The following is a 25864-nucleotide window of genomic DNA, read 5'->3' as shown; positions in this document are numbered from 1 at the left end:
TGCCCTTTGCTGTGTAACTCGGTAGCACTCACTCCCACTCTCTGACTTGGGGCTCTGCTGTGTGATTTATTGTATCAATAGAGTTTTAGGAGGCGTGATGCAAACATGGTGGTTGTGGGCTACTGGGCTTGCTCTCACTCTGCCATCATCATGGGAAGACAAGTGGTAGTTTATTAAAAGCTAGGTTCAATGTGGAATCTTATCAGTGAACTTTTTGTATTCTGTGTCATCACTAAAATCCATTGGTCTAACTTTTACTTTAAATGGATCTTTTAGTCACATATGATATTGTAACACCATCTAGTCAATCATTTGGAAAATATTGGTTTATTGAATTGTGCTGATCTTCTAAATACTGCACATTTCATTAAAATACCAAAAAACACATATGTTAATATTACCACCAATCTCATTGGAAAAACTGACGGTGTCAGACTCATGGTGTCAACCTAGCAGTAGTACTTATAAAAATTTCCAGCATTCACATTTTCACTGGAAAGCTTGATTTTTATCATTGGCAATAAATCCTGTCCATTGTTTTCTTTGTAGTAACCGTTTCACTTTACTCATTTTCAAGAAAATGGTCTAACAAATGTCCTAGGTTGAATAACAATCCCATGAAAAGTAGTTTTATGAAACAGAGATCATGTCCCATGAAAAAAAGCAGTTAGTTTAGCTCACAACTCAAACAATTGCACAAGTGCTTTTCCTCAAGACACCTGTAGTACTTCAAAAGTTAGCAAAAATGCTTCGTACGTACTTCTCGTTTTGTCACACAGAAAATTGAGGGTTGGTACTTAATAAAGCTAATAATTTGCTGCATCAAAGACACTCTTCAGTGGAATCATCATTTATTATTTTTATTTTGTATTACTATTATTTGTACCTGTAAATGTGTGGCAGTGAAGAATATCATGGTTACTAGGACAGTTGGGTATCTCTGTCTTGTTTCCCACCAACACCCAGCAGTTTGGCCCATCATTGCTTTTGTGCCGCTATGCAAACATGAAAATAATAAGAAATGAAATGACAGGAAATGTTTTAAAAGATGCTACTTTTAAATTTAATAAACATTAAACCATTTTTCTTGCATCCTAGCATAGTTTTCTACAACCTAATTGCAATGACTTGTTCAAAGAGCAGTCTTTGTGAGCAGATGCTCACAAACCTCCCTTTTCCATAAAAGTAATTTCAGTCTTCTAGTAGGTGAAGCTACAATTTTCTATGCAGTATTTGTAGGTACTTAGTTAAGGCTACAGGGTAGAACCTGGGCATCCCATGAAAAGCGTTTACTTTCCTATGTACAGAAATATGTCCATATTAAAATAGTGAATCTGGAGAAAGATTAGAGTCACATCCGCAAGCACCTGGGGTGGCAGAGGTTTGAAAGACAGCTTGATTGGCGGCGTCTCTGCATCTTGCATTTGCTGAACAGGATGAGGGGTCAGAACTCATGTGGACATGAATGCTGGAAGGGATGAGCATGTTGCCAATCTAACTTGCTCTTTCTGATTCTTCTTTCTTTTTGCTAAATAATGAAATAGAAAAAGTCTATACCAGATGTCCTTGAAGGTACTTGCCTAAGAGAAAAACTCCTTGAAAATTTCTTCCTCTCTTTGCACAAATATAGACAGAGGCTAAGACCTTCCATGAAAGTCATAATCATGGAGCTATGGAAATGGGTACTTTGTGTTATCTTGCATTGTTAAATAGGATTCAGTTAGTGTTATACCGATAAATGTTTCACATCTGAGTTCTTCAAATAGAGAAGCCCCTATTTGTAATGTTTGCCGATTTCTGTGGTATAAATACTCTCATAACGGCTGATTTTAAACTACCAAGCTGGTATCACTGAACATAGAGTTAGAAAGAGAATTGCATAATTGGCTTTCATGAGCTGGTACAAGCTGGTTCTGGCACACCACTTATTTAGTCATTCCGTCAACCAGATATTTAGTGAGCTCGTACTCTTGGATTGTAATCTAGTGAGGATGATAGACATTAATCAAATTGTCACAGAAATAAGAGTTAAACTAAAGCAATTGGGTGTTATGAAAGCAGACAGTAAGAGGTTCTCAGGGTTTTTTGTTTTGTTTGTTTTTACCTTGTCTGGGGGTCAGAAAATACTTCCCTGGGTGTTGTCTATTAGTTCTCCAATGTAGGCTACTGGTTTCCAGCCAGAGGGAAAAATAGCTTCTGAAATCTACGTATCATTCTTTCTCTCTTGGTAACCAATTCCTTGTATTAAATCTCCTGTGTTTGAAAGACCTAAGTGGATTCTCTTTTCCTAACTAGGTTCTGACTGATGTACTGAGGAAGTGACTTTGGACTGAAATCTGTGAGTATCTTAATTTGAGTTTCTCCCAGAGCAAACCGTTTGTCTTACAAAGATTTGGAGGCAAGTAGGGGAGCGGGGAAGTAAGACAATGGAGTAAATGAAGTAAATAAAGGGGAAATTATTGACCAAGTTACTACTGTGAGCATCTGGCGCTTCGTTCTGTCTGGGATTCCGGGAGACTGTGTTGAACATGCACCTCAGAGTTATTCCATCCAGAGAGAGAGGGAGCTGGGGTATGTGTCCATCAATTCCTATCAGTCATTTGTTGATGGCTACTTCTGAGAGTTATAATTCCCTAGCATTTCTGACCTGCTCTGCATGGGGAAAGTGTGGGTTCTTGTGACAAAGGGAAAAAACAGACAAGGAAACTCAGCCATTGGCATTTAGAAGTTGAGGGGCCAACAGGCCCAGAAATGTTCAACACCAAGGGGATATGGTCAATGAGTGCCACAGGTAAGTAAAAATTAAGTTGCTATGTGTTTAGTGGCATGAAAAGTAAATGAATACCTGTGTAAAAAATATGTTCAAGGTTATCTAGAGTTGGTTCAAAGACTGCAATGAGAGATTCGTAAGCAAACATCTTTATATATTGGAGTTCAGCAGTTAAATATATTTGGACACCATGGTAATAATAAGTATCCTAAGCCAACATGAATTTTTGTTGCTATCCACAAAGAGCTCTAGAAATTTCCAATCTTTGGCCTATGGAAATGTGCAATTGATAAATATGTGCTAAATTAATATCAGTCTTTAACCTCATCCCTAACACTACCCTCTTTTCCACTAAAGCCCTATATTCCATTGTCACCAAACTGCCTTCACTTCCTGTTTTGAGCCCATTAATTTTCACAAGCTGTTTTACTATCTAGAATCCCCACCTCTCTCTCTCTCTCTCTCACACACACACACACACATGCACACACACACACACACACACACACACACAATCTATCTGGTGGACCCCTATGCATTCTTCCATACCCAGCTCATGTATCGGCTCCTCTATAAATCTATTCCTCACCCTCAGGATTGGATAAGATTTGGTTTACTTCTCAGTACTGCATACAGCAGTACAGTGGGTGGTTAAAAGCAAAAACTCAGTAAGAAAACCAATCCCCCTTTTTTATTAAGGAAAAAAATCATATAACATAAAACTATTTTAAGGTGTACAATTCAGCGACACTGAGCACATTCACAATGTTGGGCAATCATCAGCGCTATCAAGTTCCAAAACATTTTCAATACTCCCAAAGGAAATTCTATACCCATTAACAAGTCAGTTCCCATTCCCTCCTCCCCTTATTCCATGACAATCATTAAACTGTCTTTTGTTTTCATGAATTTACCTCTTCTAGATATTTGATAGAAATGGAACTATATGTGACTGGCTTTTGTGTCTGGCTCTTCCACTTGGCATGTTTTCAAGTTTCACACATGCTGTAGCATGTATGAGTACTACATTACTTTTGCTGAAGGTTGCTGAAAAATCTTCCATTGTGTGGTTGTTCTGTATTATGTTTAAGTATTCATCAATTGATGGACATTTGAGTTGTTTCCACCTTTTGGCTATTGTGAATAATGCTGCTATGAATATTTGTGTACAAGTATTTGAATGCATATTTTCAGTACTTTTGGGTACATACCTAGGAGTGAAATTGCTGGGTCATATGGTAATTCTATCTTTAACTTTTTGAGGACCTGTCAAACTGTCTCCCACAGCAGTTGCACTATTTTTCATTCCCACTAGCAAAGTAGGAGGGTTTCAATTTTTTAAACTACCTAGTTTCGAATCTGGGCTCTGCTGCTAACTAGCTGTTCAGCCTTGGGCAAGTTATCCTTTGTGTCCAATTTTCAACATAAATAAAGAAGAATAGAATAGAACCTAGCTCAGATAATTTTTTTGAGGATTAAGTGCATTAATATATGTAAAACACTTAAATAGTGCCTGGCTCATGGGAAGCACTAAGCGTTAGCTATCTTAGTTATTTTCTGCTGCTGTGGCACTAATACATTTCTAAATAAAACATTAAAGCCTGTCTGCCCTTCCAGATTTTTATCTCCACTTCTTAGCACAGTGCCTGGCAAACAGAACAAAGTCAATAAGCGTTTGGAGAATTAAGTGGATGATAAAAGCCAAAAAACTCTCAAAAATAAGTGGCTAGAAATAGAAGTCACATTAAATATTAAAATATGACCTGTAATGCCATGCTTTGGGAGGCCAAGGCAAGAGAAATGCTTGAGGCCAAGAGTTTGAGACTAGTCTGGCAACATAGCAAGACTTGTCTCCACTTTTTCTTTTTTTTTTTTTTTTTTTTTTTTTTTGATACAGAGTCTTGCTCTGTCTCCCAGGCTGGAGTGCAAGGCTGTAATCTTGGCTCACTGCAACCTCTGCCTACCTGGTTCAAGCAATTCTCCTGCCTCAGACTCCCAAGCAGCTGGGATTATAGGCACCCACCACCATGCCCAGCTAATTTTTGTGTTTTTAGTAGAGACGGGATTTCACCATGTTGGCCAGGGTGGTCTAAAACTCCTGACCTCAAGTGATCCGCACGCCTCGGCCTCCCAAAGTGCTGGGATTACAGGCATGAACCACTGTGCCCAGCCTACTTTGTCTCTTAAAAAAAAAAAATTAGCTGGGCATGGTGGTGCACTCCTGTGGTCCCAGTTACTTGAGAGGCTGAGGCTGGAGGATCACTTGAGGCCGGCAATTAGAGGCTACAGTGAGTTAGGATTTTTGCCACTGCACTCCAGCCTGGGTGACAGGGCAGGATCGTATCTAAAGAAGAAAAAGAAAAAGAAACAACAAAGTGTGGTGAAATTGTTGACATACAAAAAAGAATGAGGAAAATTCAGACCTGACACCGAATACCAGAGTAAATCCAGATTAATGTAAGCTTTTACATAAAATAAAATTATAAAAAATGACAAGAAAATTTGAACAAATATTGTTGTATTTCTGCCTATGGAGGTAAAAGCATGAATTAATGTTGAAGAAAGAGAACAATAAATTTGACCATTATAACAAAACAGAAAAAGGTTCTGCTCTTCAAAATGTAAGTAAAAAGGCAAACAAACAGAAAAAAATACCATAAATGTGACAAAGTATTTATATACTTAATCTATACAGAACTCTTATAAGTCAGTAAGGAAAAAAAAACATGGCAGCAATAGAAAATTAGAAAAATGTAGCTGAACAATAATTTCCAAGAAGAAAAGTTAACAAAAAGCAAAAACAAACAAAACTTATGAGAATGAAAGACTCAATTTTACTATGAAACAAAGGCATGCATGTTTTAAAACAAGGAGAAGCCATTTTTACCCATCAAATTAGTACATTTTAGAAACTGATAATTCTCAATGATGATGTGGGTACCAAGATGGGGACTTCCAAACATTGCTGTTAGCTGTGCAAATTGTTGCATATTTTATATTTTCTGAAAATTCTATAATTTATTTCTTTTTTTTTCTTTTTCTTTTTCTTTTTTTTTTGAGACAGAGTCTCACTTTGTTGCCCAGGCTAGAGTGCAATGCGGCAGTCTCAGCTCACTGCAACCTCCACCTCCTGGGTTCAAGCAATTCCCCTGCCTCATTCTCCCGGGTAGCTGAGACTGCAGATGCGCACAACCATGCCCAGCTAAGTTTTGTATTTTCAGTAGAGACAGGGTTTCACCATTTTGGCCAGGCTGGTCTCAAACTCCTGACCTCAAGTGATCTGCCTGCCTCGGCCTCCCAGAGTGCTGGGATTACAGGTGCGAGCCACTGCGCTCGGCCTAGAATTTCTTTTAATGAAACCATATTGCATATTCTCTTCTGTATTTGGCTTCTTTCACTAAGATAATGCTTTTTTTTTTTTTTTTTTTTTTTTTTGAGACGGAGTCTTGCTCTGTCGCCCAGGCTGGAGTGCAGTGGCGCAATCTCGGCTCACTGCAAGCTCTGCCTCCTGGGTTCACGCCATTCTCCTGCCTCAGCCTCTCCGAGTAGCTGGGACTACAGACGCCCGCCACCACGCCCGGCTAATTTTTTGTATTTTTTAGTAGAGACGGGGTTTCACCGTGGTCTCGATCTCCTGACCTCGTGATCCGCCCGCCTCGGCCTCCCAAAGTGCTGGGATTACAAGCGTGAGCCACCGCGCCCGGCCAAGATAATGCTTTTGAGATTCATCTAAGTTATGGTGTTTATCAGTAGTCTTTTGTTTTAATTGCCAAGTAATGGCAATTGTTGGCATTGTATGAATATGGCACGAATGATTTGTTTTGGGCATTTAGTTTGTTTTCAGTTTTGTGCTATTACAGATAAAGCTGTTATGAACATTTGTGAATAGATCTTTGAACATGTTTCTTTTCTTTTCTAATGAAATTGCTAGATTGTATGGTAAGTATGCATTACATTTTATAACAAACTGCCAAACTGTTCTCAAACATGTTTGATTCACTTACATTCCCACCAACAAGGTATGAGAGTTGTAGTTCCTCCACACCCCCATCCTCACCGACATTTTGTAATGTCAGTCATGTTACTTTTGGCCAGTCTAGTGGTTGTGGATTTCCTTATTTATTTATTTATTTATTTGAGACAGAGTCTCGCTCTGTCGCCCAAGCTGGAGTGCAGTGGTGCTATCGCAGCTCACTGCAACCTCTGCCTCCTGAGTAACTGGGATTACAGACATGCACCCCCATGCCCAGCTAATTTTTGTATTTTTAGTAGAGACAGGGTTTTGTCATCTTGCCCAAACTGGTCTTGAACCCCTGGCCTCAAATGATCCACCTGGCTTGGCCTCCCAAAGTGCTGGTATTACAGGTGTGAGCCATCACACCAGGCCAAGATTTCCCTTTGTAAAACAAGAACATTTCAAGGGTGGTGTTGTGTTTTTCATATTGCATCACATCTTGGCACATGTCTGGTTGTTCCATTCTTACTAGGCTAACAGTGATCAGTAGGTTCAGGTGGGCAAAAGCCTGATCCATCCAAACTTCTATCTAATTGTTTTATCCCCTGAAGGTATTGTTTCATTAGGGAGCACAAAATGGTAATTTTAAAAATCATATTATTATTTCCACATTTTTTGCTAGAATTCTTCCATAAACAATTTTCACAAATTCATCAAGGCTATTTGATTATACTGAAATATACTTTATACAGGAAACAGGATAAATCCTTTATTCTCTCCCTTATATTGTCAAGTTTTAGTACAAGGACTTGGTGCCCTAGTTACTTGCATTAATTTTTTAAGTGTTTTCTATTGAATTCATAAAATCTTAACAATATAATGTTACATGAACAAAGCAGACTAAACAATGTCTAGTAAGATCAATGGTCATTTCTACTGTGTAGAATTATGGGTAGGTCTTATTTAAACTGTACAATATTTTCCAAATTTCTATTCTGAAATGAAATACTTAACAACATTGGTCCCAAAACAGTTATAGGACAGGCCCTGTGGCTTCAGCCTTTGATTCCAGCACTTTGGGAGGCTGAGGTGGGCGGATAACTTGAGGCCAGAAGTTTGAGACCAGCCTGGCCGACATGGTGAAACCCCGTCTCTACTAAAAATAAAAAATAAATAAAAAATTTTAAAAAAATTAGCCAGGCGTGGTGTCGCATGCCTGTGATCCCAGCTACTCGGGAGGCTGAGGCAGGAGAATCACCTGAACCTGGGACACAGGTTGCACTGAGTCAAGATCGCACCACTGCACTCCAGCAGCCTGGGCAACAGAGCGAGACTCTGTCTCAAAAAAAAAAAAAAAAAAAAAGACAGAAAGAAAGAAAGAAAGAAAAACTTGCAATAAGTTTAACGGTGACGCAATCAATGGATGGCTGGATTAATTCTTTTTAGATTTTCTAATTTAATAGTTGTGTGCAGCTGTCTATGGAATCATGTATATGTCAAGGAGAGTGGGAGTGGGGGCCATTAAACAAGAAGACAGTTTTCACCGAGCCAACTTTTGAGTCTCTTGTTAAAGGCATTTTCTCTCTTCTCTTAAAAAGAAGTGAAACGGAATGTGCCAGACTTTGAATAAAACTGCTGACAAGAAGAAAATGTTAAGGGTTACCAACAAAAATTCCTAAAATGGACTTGAAAAGAGAAACACAGCAGGTAAAAGGCCCCATGCTCCTCTTTATGCTTGTGGATAAATAATAATATTTAGAAATATCATATTAACTCTGATATCTCTAATGTTTTATAAATCATGGTGATATTCAGGTGACATGTCAAAATAATGCCATTTGCTAGTGTGCACCTTTTAAGGGTTGAAATCATCAGACCATAATGAATGCTGCTTTAAAGAAAAACAACTCAGGAATTTTTCTAAAGAGTGATACTGATTGGAAAATATGGCCTCCTTTGACTCAGGAGCCCAGGTCTTCCCTGGAGCCGTGGCTTATTTATGGAAGTTGAACTCTAGTATTTTCATCTTCAGCATTTAATTGTGAGAATCTCAGCCTGGCATACAGAAACATCTGAATTCACATTTCCCCCCTCCACCGACAGGCTATTTGTTCTTTAGTGCAGCTTTCATTTCCCTTTAGAGTCATTCTCTTTGGCTGTTTCAGCAGTATTAGACTACAAAATGCCTCACAGCATAAAATTATGTTTATTGAGATGGACAGTCTATGGCAGCCAGGTTTCATCCTGGTTTGATTATCTCCCCCATGCCAGTCAACCCTCATAATTATATGGTCAGAGAGGTTTCATGCTGTTCACTAGGGAAGTGATCCCAGAAGTGAGGGCCATGAAAGTATTTCTCTGATTAAGGGAGAAAGGTATCTTCATTTCTGCACAGCTATTATATGCTAGATTCTTTACATACTATTGTGGCCGTTTGTCTTCTCCTAGACTCTATCTTTCTTTTCTAGCACCCAATCCATCCAATTTTCCTTTGGGGGAATCAGCACTCCATATTGGCAGTCACAAGGTTTGGGTAAGATTGACTTCACCCTCAGTTCTGGGGATGAGTTTCAAATGCCTTCGAATAAATGCGTTTCTTCCTCCCTCCCGCCAACACACTATAGTGATTGACATGGAAATAAATATGTAAATTAAACATGTTCATTTGGAAATGAGCATGGATCCAGATACTGGGAAAAGAAGCTGCCTCTCTCTTTCATGGAAACCACTAAAAGAGGTAAGTTCCTTTCAGCTGGAGGGTGTGGTATGAGGATGGGTGGCTTGGAAATTCTGCAGCCATTGTTGTGTGATGAGGGAAGTCATTCTGGGGACAAAGCCAAGACTCAGAGGAGGATGAGACACAGAGCTAGATCCCTCATGACCCCACAAAGTCTAGATCAAACAGTAGCTCCTCTTGCCTTTTTAAGAAAAGTGAGCCATGAAATGTGCCCCTTTTTCTTAAGCTAAGTTTGGTTGAGTTTTCTGTTGTGTGCAATACAAAGATTCATAGTTGATGTACCGTCCATAATTTACCATATTTCCCTCATCATAAATGAGTGAGGTAATTATTATTGTGCCCATTTAACAGCTAAAGATAGCATTTTCAAAGAATTCCAGTAATAATGCAGCTGGGAGGTAAACTTCATTTTCTAAAGCTCATATTATCAACCTCTATGTCAGCAATTCTCAATGTGTGATATGGGAACTCTTCAGGGTCCCCCAAGACTCTTTCTAAGGATTTGAAAAATCGAAGCCCTTTTCATTATTTGCCTCTTCTCTTCTCATTCTCTTATGGAGTACAGTGGAGTTTTCCAGAGGCTTCATGAAGCGTGATGATGTCATTTCTCTGATGTCTATTGGACTGTGAGCTTCTGTATGACTAATGGAATATGAGATAGTAATTTCCAGAATTTTTTTTTTTTTTGAGAAACAGGCTTGCTCTGTCACCCAGGCTGGAGTGCAGTGGTGCAATCTCAACTCACTGCAGCCTCCACCTCCCAGGTTCATGGAATTCTCATGCCTCTCCAGTAGCTGAGACTACAGATGTGTGCCACCATGCCCAGCTAATTTTTTATTTTTAGTGAAGATGGGAGTTTGCTATGTTGCTCAGGCTGGTCTTGCACTTCTGGCCTCTAGTGATCCACCCAGCTCGGCCTTCCAAAGTGTTAGGATTACAAGCATGAGCCACTGCACCTGGCCAATTTCCAGGATTTTCTATGGCAAGCCCTTTGGAGGGGGTTCTCAATATTAGAGTGTAAAGGAGTCCTGAGACCAAAAAGTTTGAGAACCACTGCTCTAAACAATACCATATGCTTCAAAACACCATAGTATTAGCAGTGAAACTTTTTATCTAGCACAATTTATTTTTATAAATATTTTACACCAACCGTATACCACCTCATTACCATCTTATGAAAAGTGGAATGAGTATTCCATTTGATTTTTAGTGAGAATTTATAATTTTCCTTTATATTTAATTATATATTTTACCATGAAATTCCAGAGTTAGTGAATTTGGGATAATAAAGTGTCCTTTCTCCTCAGCCTCTAAATTTTAAACTACTTTCGTGGCTAAAATAACAATTTCCCAAAATCAGTGTTTCAGAAGATAGATGTATCAAAGAAAGTACATGAAGCCTGGATATACGCAATAAAGGGTGCATCTTCTGCAGAGAATTTTGAAACAACAATAAAATCAGCCCAAAGTCTTTCTACCTTTTTTTTTAGAACCATGCTCTGACAATTCCAAACAAGGTCGGTAATAAAATACTTGTCTAGCCACTACTTCAAAATAAAAAGTACTTGGACCCGAATTGATATCCTAGAGTTTGAATTGGTATCAGAATTCCTAAATTCCATCCCAGTGTGATGCCTCTGACTTGGGTCTGAAATAATTTTTCTTCAATTCTTCTCTTAGATACCTCAAAATAAGAGTCATAATGCTCAATTTTGGAACTGGGCATGGTGGCTCTTGCCTGCAATCTCAACACTTTGGGAGACCGAAGTGGAAGGATCACTTGAACCCAGGAGTTTGAGACCAGCCTGGCCAGCATAGTGAGACCCCCATCTCTACAAAAAATGAAAAAACGAGCCAAGAATGGCAGCACATGCCTGTAGTCCCAGCTACTCGAGAGGTTAAGGCAGGAGAGCTGCATGAGCCCAGGAGATGGAGGCTGCAGTGAGCTATGATTGCACCACTGTACTCAAGCCTGTACAACAGAATGAGATCCTGTCTCTATACATAAATACTCACTATGTGTACAGCATCTCTGCGTGCTCATTTAAGGCCCACCCCAGTAACAGCCTCAAGGTACTCTTGATGCACTGACTCATTATAACCAAAAATCCAATGGGAACTCCAGATCACAAGACCTTCAGGATTGAAATCAATGTGAAGTTTTCAAGTACAAACTGTGGACAGTCCTTTAGGTTACTGCCTTTCCCCATTCTCCAATTTCATCTCACACCCTCTTCTCCATCCTTCACTATCCAGTAGGCACATCAGCCTTTTTGATTTCTCCATGAGGGTGCTCTTCGACCTCAGGCATGCCCACGCTGTTCCTTTGGTTTTGATTGTTCTTCCCCTAACTCTCCACCTACCCATCATCTTCTCACCCTCCAGGCTTCCACTGAAATATCACATCCTCAGAGGCCCTCCCTGAACAACCTGTCTGAAATATAACTTCTGTTACTCTCTTTCATCACATCCATCTCCTTTACTTTTACTCCAAGGCACTGACCACCATTTGTCCGTTTGCTTGGTGTTTTGTCTGTCTCCCTCATTGGACTGTAAACCCTGGGGTTGGTTACCATGTGCATTTTTTTCTTCATCTTCCTGGTTATGCCAGCACTTCCCATGGCACGTGGTAGATGCTTAATACATATTCTGTGAATGAATAAAATAAGTGAATGAATGTTCCTTCTCCAAAGAAGACAAAACTCCACCCAAAACCTTATGAGGAAAAGGCAATTGTTATTTCTAAAATGACACTGCTATTGGACCTCTAAAAAACCAGAGAAGCTAGCAATTTAGGCTAATCCAAAGAACAATTGAGTGAAATCATTCTTATGACTGGCTTCTATGGGAAGGTAGACGTAAGAGTTCATATTGTAAATTCAATTTATAAGTTCAGATATAAGATGATTATTTAGTGAAAGTTATTAAAGTATTGATTACATCCTGGGAAGAGGAGTGAAGAAGCATTCTGAGTGGCTGGAAATGCTTGTGTCTTGATCTGGTTAGTGGTTACAATGGCCATAGACATATGTAAACATTCACCAAGCTATCTGCTTAGAATTTGTGCATGTTGCTGTATGCATATTATACCTCAATTTAAAAAACCTTCCTTGGCTTAGTTGACAAAAGTTTCAACCAAAAAAGTTAACCAGACGACATTGATGCTGTAGCTTCTAAAAGTACCCAGAAGCAAATTGCTTTATAAAGCATTAAATAAAAACCATGTCATCAGTTGTGCCACTGGCATCACATAATTTTAGACATATACACTTTGGGAAAATGTATATATACCTTTTTAGAAACATTATAAAGTCAAACCAATACACTGTGGCCAAGTACAACTGTGCTTTGTAATAAATAACTTAGTGTTCACTCTTGAAACCATTTGCTCTTTTTTGTCAAAGAGCAGGAGTGGATGTCAAAACTTTGAGCTTTTATTGTTTCCAAAAGAAAGAAACAATGCAATTCACTGGCATACTCATTGCTTCCAAATGAGGCTCGCCTCTGATAGACAAGTGGCTCATAAATTGATCTTTTTACATGGAAATTATGTGGCGCTTAGTTTTTCCCGGGACAAGAGCTATAAAGAGAAAACAGGTCCCTGTATCATGATAATAAATTATTATTATTTATGCATATTGAATATGAGATAGTGACTTGCCTTTATAAATTATCTTTTCTTCATGATTCATTGAATTCCTTCTGACCCATGAATAATGTATCCTCTAATCTCCTACAAAGAATTGGAGAAATAAAGACAAAGCAAGGGTGGGAGGAGCTTGGAAGAAAATTATCGAATTAAGAATTTACATTTTAACATAGCAGGTTTATGAAGAATGTTCTGTGGCAGTCTACACTAAATGAATGCTGCATAATTGGAAAAATAGCAGCCTGGTGCCTCTTTATTTCCCTTGACAAGTGTAAAGGCTGTTATTTTCACAATGGTACTGTGTACTTTTTTGAGACTCCTTCTTACATAAAAAAGAGCCTCCTTTAAAAACCTCATATGTTAATAGCATGTGCAACCCAGTAACTTTCACATAATCCCAGAAAAAAAAGTGTCTTTTTGCCTGTCACAGGACCTGTTTATGTCTGCTGACTTTAAAATAAGCATTTAAAAATGGTGTTTCTGTTAAAATCGTGAAAGGTTCAAAGAAAATTGGACACTAATCTGTGAAATGTAACATTTGACTATAAAAAAGACACTGTGATTAAGAATAGTTTATGAGTTTACTATATGATTTCATGGGGAAAAGAAAGAAATGTTGACCATTGTAAAAATATATGTACCAATAAATTCATTAAAGTGTGAAGTGCTGGAGTCAGGCTTTGTCTCCTCTAGAGAATCAGAAATATGGAATATAAGCATTTATAGAAGAGAACTGAGTAACACTATTATAAAATAATCTCACCATATTTATGGTGTCAATAAATTCTCACAGTGTCATGACCATTTCTAATTTATAGGAGAGTTGCAGCATAATAAAATACAAAACAAAAATGACGTTTCTTTCATTTTAAAAGCACCATCATAGATCAAATTTTAGTTTTTCTCTAACAATAGATGCTGTGAAGCTTAGACCCTTGTTTAATTAGAAAAGATCATTTTTCTGCTTTTATACAATAAGATCTCCTGCTTTCAGACTTCACTAACTTGACATTCATCATCATTTGGGTAAGTGCTCAGTTAAAGTTTTCCCCTGTGGCTTCTGGTTTAGAATAGCATCTGATTAGCAGCTTTTGATGCGCTCTCACACTTTCCATTACAATACATAGGAAGCCATGATACATGGTGAAGCCCCAGAGCTATAAGCCAAACTAGGGCTGATGGTCAACCTAGAGCTAATATGTTGCATACGTTTCCACTGACTGTAATGACTAATTAATAGGAAGTGGAAGAGCCTTTGTCTGTCAGGCCCCTCCAAAATACCCGATTAGACTTACTTGTAAATCACACATATGTCCCCTATACTACAGGTGTTTATTTTTGAAGTCGTCATGGTGCTGTCTTCCTTCCATTCATTCTCACTCCCTCCCACCCCAGGCCGGTCTCACTTTTTTTACATCTAATAAGAGACCAAAGCTCCCAGAAATCAAATGGACATGAAGCTGAGAGGAATAACAAGAGAAGACAAAGGACATGCCTCTGATACTTGCTGGAAATTGTAGATTTTTCATGTATTTCATAAAATACTACCTAGTGGTAATAGAGTAAGATCACAACAGATGAACAGAGCTGCACTCAATGAATTTATGCAAGATCTTGAGAGTAAAGATGGGAACTATACACCCAACATTATTTTCCAAGGTTATCTCGTAGGTTAGTTGTTTTTTTTTTTTTTTTTTTTGACTGCTTCACACATAAAAATAGCCTCCTTTAAAACACTCGTATATTAATGAATAGCACATGCAACCAAGAGGACAAAGTATGGATTAATTGTTAGTTCTTGCACCATATTGATTAACAAACAAGAGATTAGATGGACTTTCATTCTTCTATGTGAATGAACGGGGTGGGGGGAATCCAACATGAATCTGTGAAGAAATATGGCATAAAAAGGAAAAAAGGTATCACCCTAAAGATTCAGAGCTATCCTCCAAAAATGATTATGCACAAAAACTGGGAAAAAATCAGAAAACTGCATGATGTCCATAATTGAATGCAAAAAGATATGACCTCTATGTGACCAAAAAGGCTGCCATAAGGGAGTCAAATTGAAATGAAAATAAAATGGAATGAAAATGAGATTGATGGGCTAAGGAGTGATAATAGGAAAATCAAAATTGCAATGGCAGAATTAAAATTTTTATATAGGATAAAAAAGAGACAAATAGTCACTGTTGAGAATTAAATCACTGATGTAGAAGATGAAGTTGAGATGCTCTTTCAGTCTCGGCGGTAAAGGACAAAGACAATAAGGCAATTCAATAGATTAGGAATGGAAATTGTACCTAATCATTAATAGGTACTCCAAAGGAAAGAGCCAGAATATTTTCAATGGAAGTAATCCTGGAAAAGATAATTGAGTAAACTTTCTATAGCTGAAACAAAACGAAGTGTACAAAACACTGTGTGTATAGTTGTGAAAGGGGTCACCACTATTCAGGGTTATCAGTTAAAAATTTAATCATCCTAGAAGACTTTCTGTTTCAATAATATATAAATCCTAAAAGGATCGGGGTGGGGGGAGAGGGGGAAAGTGGAAAAAGGCTAAGTACAAAATAGCAAAAGTTGAATTCAGCACCATACTTCTCTCCAGCAGTAAAGCAGTAAACATTAATGTCTCAAGAACTTATGTGGTGAGTATTGTCATACAAAACTAGCCCCAAAGGAGTAGAGTACATCTTTGTAAACCATTTTGTTTAAATTGTCTTTGTGACCCTAGAAATACATAGGTGAAATGCTTTTTCACAGAATTGCTCAATCTTCCCTGGAAGGAAGAAGGTGAGGGAAGGGCATAGAGTGTAATGCTTTCAACTTTTTCAATAAAATGGCCGTTATTTTCCTGATAATTCCAATAGCCTGTTTGGTGTAGAAGTGGGGGAAGATGCTTCTTTCTTTTTTTTTTTTTTTTTTTTTTTTTTTGTTTTGTTTTTTTATTATACTTTGGGGTTTTAGGGTACATGTGCACAATGTGCAGGTTTGTTACATAAGTATCCATGTGCCATGTTGATTTCCTGCACCCATTAACTCGTCATTTAGCATTAGGTGTATCTCCTAATGCTGTCCCTCCCCACTTCCCCCACCCCACAACAGTCCCGGGAGTGTGATGTTCCCCTTCCTGTGTCCATGAGTTCTCATTGTTTTCTTTCTTTTGCATTTTTCAAACTTGAAAGCATGGCTTCTGTTGCCTCAATGTTTTTAGCTCAAAGTCTTGAGAATTTCTGTCTTCACACTCTTCAATGGTTTCACACTGCTGCAATGGCTGGAGCACAGTCCATTGACCTAATGGCAACCAGTCAACAGCTCCCGCTCTGGCATTTGACTCAGGATCCAGTAATGTGACAGTTAATATTGACTCTTATGAAAGCAGCAGCAGAATTTAGGCACTTGGGGACCTAAGCCAGTTTTAACATCAGTAGAGGCACAAGCAGCAGGCTACTCAAATTCCTCCTGTGGTCTAATTTTGACTGCAGTTCTGGCCACACATCCCCTTTAGGGTTTTTTTTGTTTGTTTGTTTTGCTTTGTTTTGTCTTTTTTAGAGATGGAGTCTTGCTCAGTCACCAGGGTGCAGTGCAGTGGTGCGATCTCAGCTCACTGTAACCTCCACCTCTTGGGTTCAAGCCATTCTCCTGCCTCAACCTCCCAAGTAGCTGGGATAACAGGTGCACACCACCATGCCCAGCTAATTTTTGTATTTTTAGTAGAGACAGGGTTTCACCAAGTTGGCCAAGATGGTCTCCACCTCTTGACCTCATGATCCACGTGCCTCAGCCTCCCAAAGTGCTGGGATTTCAGGCATGAGCCACCTGCCTGGCCTCCCTTGGATTTTGAGCCCATTTCCTATACCTGATTCTGCCCTATTAATTCAGTGAGTTACCTATCTCTCCAGTGATTTTCTTCTTTGCCTAAATACATCAGAACTGGTTACTCTTGCTTGCCATCAAGAACACTGATAGCTAATGTTTTCATCAAGCTGAATCAAGCTGGTGGCAGACCCCATACTGCACTCTAATGTTAAACCAACCTTGCCTTCCTGTAGTAAATTCCACTTGATCATGGAGTGTAATTATTTTTATTTGTGGCTAGATTCTATTCTCTTATCTACACTCTTAGCAATTTTCAAGGATATGATACATTATTATTAATTATAGTCACTACATTGTACAATAGATCTCCTGAACTTACTGTTTTGTCTAACTGAAATTATGTATCCTTTAATCAACATCTTCAGAATAGCACATCCTCTTGCTGCTCCCTGCCTCTGGTAACCACTATTCTACTCTCTGCTTCTATGAGTTTGACTTTGTTTTCCACATATAAGTGATATCATACTCATACTTATATACATACTTCCATAATTCCACTGTGTATATATACCACATTTTCTTCATCTGTTGATGGACTCTTAGGTTGATTTTATGTCTTGGCTATTGTGAATAAAGCTCTAATGAGCATGGGAGTGCAGATATCTCTTTGACTATTGATTTCATTACCTTTGGACATATAATCAGAAGTGGAATTGCTAGTTCATATGGTAGTTCTGTTTTTAATTTTTTTCTGTTCTTTCTTCTTCGTATCCTTCACATTTAATCAGTTCCATTGATCTATCTTCAAGTTCACTGATTCTTTTGCCATCTCAGTTCTACTAATAACTAGCCCAGCTAGTGAAATGTTCATTTTGAGTCTTGTATTTTTCAACTTTAGTATTTTCATTTGGCTCTTTTTAATAAATTCTATTTCTTTATAATATTCCCTGTTTGTTCAGTCATGGCCATTATGTTTTGTTATTATTGTTCTTTAAACATGTTTTTTTCCCAATTACTTGAATATGTTTATAATAGCTTCTTTGAAGTCTTTTCTGTTAAATCCAACACCTGGGTCCACACAGAAGCAGTTTCTATTGACTAGCTTTTTTTCCTTGAATATAGATCCCACTCTCCTGTTTTTCCAGCTCTCATAGTTTTTTATTGAAAACTGGATATTTTAGATAACATTTTATAGCAATTTTTTCCTCAAGTGATTTTTTTTTATTTGTTGTTGTTTTAAGTAACTTAACTGTGCTTAATCTACAGAACCAGACTGTCACCCCAATTTGCAGCCCGTGATGTCTCTGCTCAGTTTTTCTTTAACTTTTATGTTTTAGTGTGTATCTATATAGACTAGTGGTCAACCAGTGATTGGTTGGTGCTTGTGCTCAAACACCTTGAGCCAATAAGGCTCCCACTCTCAGCTGGTGGTAATGTGATAGTTTCAGGAAAGCATTCAAAATTTGGGCATTTTTCAAGTCTGCTCAAGTATTTCCTTTCTACTGAGCTCTCTCGGTTATCAATTTTACAAATATATAGGCTACCCCAAAATCAGGGACTTGTGGAATGCTTATTAAGCTTTTCAATAGCTAACTCATTTCCTTATAAAGTTCTCATTAATCTTTTGATCTACCACTCACCCCAATCAGGACCACAATCACAGCCTCGGAGAGCTGTAAGCTTTTCTCCTTTGCCATTGGGAACAGGTTTTCCATTCTCTGTTCTAAATCAAGTTAGCATCCTCCACCAACAAAGCTACTAGTTTTCATGGTTAATTCTGTCTGATAAAACTACTGTACTGAGCAACTTAGGGTGTGCTGTGGGGGTGGCCATAGGCAAGAAAACCATAGACTCCTATAGTTCTTACCTGAAATTGTGCAGTCTTTCATGAATATGTGATTCTCCATTTGTTGTTTCTATTTGCTTGATCTCTAGAGCCCCAAAATGATTGTTTTTGACAATTTTGTCCAACTTTATAGTTGTTTTTTTGGAAAGAAGATTTAATTGATCTCCTTACTCTTTTATACCATCTCCATTTTTGTATGCATCCTGTCTTTTGATTGCAGGTTCCTCAAAACAGAATTGTCAGAGCAAGTCCTTGGACACCAACAACTTTTTCTATTGCAGATTCTTACTTGAAAACATTTTATTTTCTCTTATTGGTTCACAAGAAATTGATTGCATAACCCTAGGACAGTTGCATCTTGTCCAACTCTTTTACTCTATCCTTCCTTGCTTTCCCTGCACAAATAAATGGCTACTGACTCCAAGCAGAAAAGCGTGGTGGGACACTTATAGAAACTTTTCTAGGAAAGACTGTGGAGAGAAATTTAATCACATGCCACTCAGCAAAAGCACAGAATAAATCTCCATTCATTAATTATTCCTTTTCCTCAGTTTTATTGAGGTATATGAAATATAACAATTGTATATCTTTAAGGTGTATGTATGTATGACATGTTGCTTTGATATCAGTATACATTGTGCAGTTATTATCACAAGCCAATTAACACATTCATTACCTCACATAGTTACTTTTTTGTGTGGCAAGAATACTCAAGATCTATCATTGTAGCAAATTTGTAGTACACAACAAATTATTAACACAGTCACCATGCTGTACATTAGAATCCAGAACCTATTCATCTTTAACTGCAAATTTGTACTCTCAGACCAGTATTTCCCCCACTTCCCTCACTCCTGCAACACTTGGCAATCCCTAGTTATTTCAAAACTTATCAAATTCTCTCTTTGGTTGGGCTACTGCAGGGGGGGCCTTCTGCCCTCACCTTTCCTCCAGATAATGCTTAGCTCTGTTACCACACTGTTTAAGATTGTCTCTACCCATTCCCTGACACACATAATGTCCAACTTCTTCCTTCTTCTAACCCTAAATTCCAGTGACTAGCAATTAGTTTAGTCAAACATCTTCTTAACAATGTCAGATCGCGTGCTACGTAGATTCTGTACCATAAGCTAAGAAGATTAAAATGTCTTCAAATGTTAAACACTTTTTATAATCACATTCCACTGCCTTATGCTTGGCAGACAATCCAACTTCTTACTTTGTTGAGAAGCTTGAGGTCATTTAATCTGAACCCCTTCATCTGCCTGTCTATCTGTGACTAACACTCATCCTATATGCTTCCCTTAGGTGCCTCCCTACCCAAAAAGTGTGGGTCTTTACATCAACATGTACAGCCCCCTTCTTATGTATCAGTTAGTGCTCTTTTGGTTGCATTTAATGTGATTCTGGCTAGGCTAGGCAAAGACTGATTTATCCAAAAGAGTTGAAAAATCAAGACCTGGTAAAGACCTTGGCAGTAGAAACTGTGGTTCTTTCCTCTGGGATGGCGCCATAAGATGACAATGTCAGTCTCTTTTTAACACTCTGGTTCACTGCTCCAGTTTCAAAATCTCAGGTGAAACAACCTGATTGGCTAAACCCACCTCATAGACCCCCTCCGTAGACCAATCACAGTGAAGAGGGTGAAGTGGGGTAGAAGGAGTTTGACAAGGGAGGACAGAGGAGGAGAAGGGGCAGGACAGATGAGAAGATCAGTACTACAGTGATACTGACACACTCTCCCCTCCTGGCTTTTCCTCAGTTGTTTCCTTCTTTGTATCTTTAAACAAGCATAGATATCCCCTGGTTTGAAAGAAATTTTCTTAACTTTGCAACTTTCACTTATCTTAATTTTTTCCTTCCTTTCATCAAAATTATCTAACAAACCACCTACTCGGGTTGCCAGGCAGCCAACTTAGTTCCTAAGGAGAACTTGCACATATTATTCCTCTTCACCTTTGCTGTCTTAAATTCCACCTTTACCAGAAAGTCGTGTCTGACACCTGCTACCTCCCCACCTCCCAAACCAAAAATCTCTAAAACACCATTTGGTTTCAGGAAACAACATTATTAAATATGTTAAATAAATGCTGTTTATTTGAATTTTAATGATTTTGTAGCTTATATTTAATTTCTTTATTTTCTTTTGTTTCATAGGTACCTTGGAGCAAGAGGGAGTTTATAACATGCATTTGTCTTTGTGCATACTGTATGTAAATAGCATTACAGTAAAAATAATTTAAGTTAACCCTGAGTGCCTGACATAACACTTTTCTTTAAACAAAGTCTAAAATCAAGAAACACAGGTCTATGACATCAATTTATCATTAATCCCCTATTTCCTCGTAGGGTATTTAACCTCACTTAGTCTTGTTCCCTACAAAGGCACTATAAATTTTCAAAGGTAGGGTCAATAACATTTGTATTTCTTTGTGTATCTACCTCCAAATGTCTAATGGTATTTCAAAACTATATTTTATTGAGTGAACACTTGGAAGCTGTGTTTTTGACGGTTTGTAGTAAAATTCTGCTACAGATAATAACTACTTTTTATTGAATACTGACTTCTATTAAGTGCTAGGAATTGTGCTAAGTGCTTTAGATAAAGTATCTCAATTAATCTTCAAAACAAGTTTATAGAATCTGTCCTAATTAAGATATACACTTTACAGATGACAAAACTGAGGCTCAGAAAGATTAAATAAATTACCTAAGGTCATATACCTAGTAAACACTACAGTTGGGATTTCACATAAAAAAATTATTGTCAGAGAGCAAAGAGCAAGACTATTACAATATAATTTTCATGATAATTTAAAGCTCTTTTATTTTGTAAGATATTTGTAGTTAATTCAGTTCCCGTCTGTAAAAATATTGATAGTTATGTCTGTTTTTCTTATTGCATACTTGCCCAAATAGTCTAAAGTTAGTTAGGGTTTATTTAGTCCTGGCTAGCATTTCACTTTAGTTTTGTACTAAGTTTGTACTATTACAATCAGCATGAAGAAATTGACACTCACATAATAGAAAAAATTTTTAAACTTAACTTTGCACTTGATAAGAGGATATTTTAATATTTCAGGCTACGTTTCATAATTTGGGAAATAACATGCCAACACATCATTAACAACACATTTCTGCCGACTGACTTTCCATCCACGACAAATAAATATGAGTTGTAGTGATTGTTGCACAGAGATTCAATACCACTAATGTTTCAACCAATGAGTCGCTAGCTATATAAAACACACTATAAACTAAATCTTAGCATACATTGAATAGGCGTGTTTCAGCTCAATCTTTGCCCGATAATTGCTGCATTTATCAGTTTTCAGGCGATTATACATGATAAAAAAATTTCCAGACTTTTAACTCTTAGTGACTTCATTTAACATTCCTCATGGCATGGATAAGCTAATCTGAAGAAGAGGGCCTATGTGGTTATCATACACTATCACATAGCCTGGTCATGGCCGAGTTTTCCAATTCCTATGACTATAGCCAAACAGGTATAGTCAAATCCCTACGACCAGAGTAGCCAAAACCACTCTGCCCCATCAATTATACTACCCTAGCAATTTTTTTAAGAAAAAGCCTAAGAGCTAGAGTGGTCCCTATCCAAAAAAATAAATATTTAAAGATGAGAGATTAATTTTCCTTGTCATGAGGGAAAGAACAGAAAATTCTCATGATGGTCAACACGTTTCTGCTTGCCGTAGACCCCACCACATACAGCCTGGGTGACGCCATTTACCTCTCCTTGGCAACCAGTGTAAAGAATTCTGTTTCCTCTGCCTGGGGTTCTCCGCCATTGCCCTGTCTCACCCCACCCTGACCCCTCCCCTTTCTCCCTCCTCATTCATCAAATTTCAGCTTAAGTGTTACTTCTCAAAGAAGCGTTCCCCCACCAAGTCCAAATCCCTATCAGGCTCTCATTGCAAACTGAACTCTTAGGTGGTGTCAGAAGGACTAAAATTAGATAATTATTTCGAGAGTAGACACTCTGTCTGGCGGACAAACCGCAGACATTCTCTTAAATGTACCTGGAGAGGGAGAGGAAGAGAAAGAGGGGAGGGGAGAGAAGAATGGTGTATTTAGTTGTTCAGGGAGAAGCAAAGACACATGATGCAGTACCAGAGAGAGAGGATGAGAGAAGGCCCAGTTGCTGGGGTTGCTAAGCATTGCCCATATGTTTGTTTAGGCCAGCCTACATTTCCTGCTTACGATGGGCTTCTGGAAGTTGCCAGTACCCATGCTCTCCTCTTCTCCCTGGGCACATTTCTGTACCACATTGCCAGCCTCCCCTGCAGTTGAGTAATGCCGTGTGACTGAGTCCTAGCTGATGGACTATGGACAGAAGTGATGTGCTGCTTCCAGACGGGGTACCTTAACTCTCCCACCAGCCCTGCCCAGCTCATTCTCTCTCTATGTTCATTGACTGGCCAGGGAACAGGATCCAGCAGAAGATTTAAGGCCCAGTGGAGCCATTAGCTAGAAGAAGTCTAAGTTTCTAAATCACTTTGTGGAAGGTCACCTGGCAAAGACTCAACTAACCTGTGAAATGAGTGAAAAACAAACATTTCTTTTGTCAGGGCGTTGTGAATTTGGTGTTTATTTAAGCAGCTAACTTTAACTTCCATGAGTTATCTCGGTATTCTCAAATAAAATACCTTTCTTTGGCTTGTATTAGTTTGAAACAATCTAAATTATTTACTATTAATATGTGTGTGTGTATATATATATATATATATATACTCTCACACACATATACACAAGCACACATATATATGTAAAGAGAGATAAATATATATATTTGAAAATATATTTATCCTGTTATGCATTACTACGGAAAGGGCAAATTTAGAATCAGTAATACTGACTCAGCAAGAATCAAACCTAAAATTGATTACTGTGTAACCAAAATAAGTAAAAAAAAAAAAAAAAGACCAGCAAACAGCATACAAATATCTATTGATCATACATAATGTATATAATTGTACACAAACACACATTCACACACACAAATTTCAATACACAGCCAGGTTGAGAACCATTGATCTAGAAGGATATACACCAAACTATTGCTAGGGAGGGGGCTGGAAGAAGAGGAATCCTAGATTATTACTGCCAAAAGCATGTTTTTAAAATGAACTTTCTTTTTTGCTTAGGTAATGTATGCATATGATGCAAAATTGAAAAGATACAAAAGGGTTTGTAATACAAAAATGAGCCTCTTTTAAGTTTTATCTGTAGGGGACCCACTTTCTGACTTTGACATCAGAGGAAACCACAGACACCAACTTCTTATCTTTTCACACTTAAGCAGAAATATATATTATAACATTATTTTCATATATGTATTTTATATTTACATATTTGTTTTATATTTTATGTATGTTTCTGTGTAAACAAAAAAGTATGGCTAATTTTGAAACAAAGGGGAGATAAAACAGGATGACATAAAAATTAAGTCTATGTTGAACTGTACATCATTCTAATTAATCTAATCTGATAAGTATAAGATTTATATGACAGTGGATCTTTAGTCTGAATTCATTCATTCTATTTTGCTCTATCCCAACTTTAATTTCAACTCTCTTGATATCAATTATGGAGATCTTTTCCCTCCTCTATGCCACCTCCCCTCCCCTACCTCCTCCCAAGCAGAATCTGTCAATCATCATCTGCTTCCAAACCATGCCATTCAGTGTGTGTGTGTGTGTGTGTGTGTGTGTGTGTGTGTAAGTGATTTATGTGGGAAGTGATCCTAGGGAGTGAGAGACAGGAGAGAGACATAGTAGGTGATAGGGACACTGTAAAGCCCAGTGGGGGTCACCTGCCGCTGCTCTGGGTGACCATTGCAGGTCCCCCGGGACCTTTTGAAGAGCCTCATGAAATGCTTCTCAGAATTGTGTCTTGAGGTGGGGGGTGCATATCTCCCACAGAAACCATTGCTGATTGTGTACCATTCACTTTTGGATTTGCTTCTTAATGGTCCCGAGGCAAAGCTGTCTGGTTGCACAGGTGTTAATTATTCGAGACTACTCTTAATTAGTTGTGTGCGTTATTCATTCTGGAACCGTGACAGAAAGCCTCAGCCGGTTTGGTCCCTGAAGACAGACTCGGAGGGCTTTCCAAAAGCTTGGTTTCTGATCCCTCCCCGTTGTCTCTCTTCCTTGTTGAACCAAAATATTTCAGTTTAGTCAAGCTCACAGAGGCCACCCCGCCGTGGGGACTTTTAAAATTAAATGCTTAGGATGTACATGACTTTTTAAAGCCCCTTGCACATGCAAGCTAAAAGCTTCAGTGGTGCTGCCCAGTGAAATGATCCAGCTGGAAATCGAGTCTTGTTGTTGAGGACTTGGTCAGCTCTGACTGGGAGCTGACCATTTGCCTCTGACTTGCAATTTCCCTTGCTCGGGTGATTTGCACGTTTCCCTGTGCGGTGTATTAAGTACATTGGCTGCCTTCAAGACCATCTAAATAATTAAAGCTTTATTGAGGAGCGCATTGTACAGATTAGTGCATTAAATACTAAACGGCTTGTTCATTACAGTCTCCTACAGACACAAAACTGTAAGGAGGGGAGGTCCCAACGCATATTAAATTCTCTGTTCCCCTTATAATTCTTCTATTGACAAATGTGGTTGCAGACAGGATCATTTTGAAGGAGTTTGCTAGAAGACATTGCTGGTCTATCCTTTTGGGAAACCCAATTGTTTTCGTTGTTGTTTTTGTTTGTTTGTTTTTAAACAGAATAATGGGTGGCAAAAAAGCTTCCTTTACACCGAAGATTAGGTTCAGGCAGGAATAAATGAAACACTCCAGAGAATGAAATATACGCAGGAGAAAAATGACTTTCCAAGAGTTATGTCAGTAGGGGAAATAGACTAGTGCTCATTTTAAAGAACTTCAGACCCAGCATTCTTTTTATGAGCCTGGTGTGAGTGCTTAGCCAGCAGGGGGAAAGGAGAATATGATATATTATAATGACCATTTAAATTCTACTTTGCAAAATAACCTGGGTTGCTGAAAAGAATGAGATGGCTGTATATATACCACCATGGAAAGATATCCATGATGAG

Source organism: Hylobates moloch, unplaced genomic scaffold (assembly GCF_009828535.3).
Source record: "Hylobates moloch isolate HMO894 unplaced genomic scaffold, HMol_V3 SCAFFOLD_4, whole genome shotgun sequence".
NCBI classification, from domain to species: domain Eukaryota; kingdom Metazoa; phylum Chordata; class Mammalia; order Primates; family Hylobatidae; genus Hylobates; species Hylobates moloch.
The sequence above is the reverse complement of the archived record's forward strand: the minus strand, read 5'-3'. Positions refer to the sequence as shown.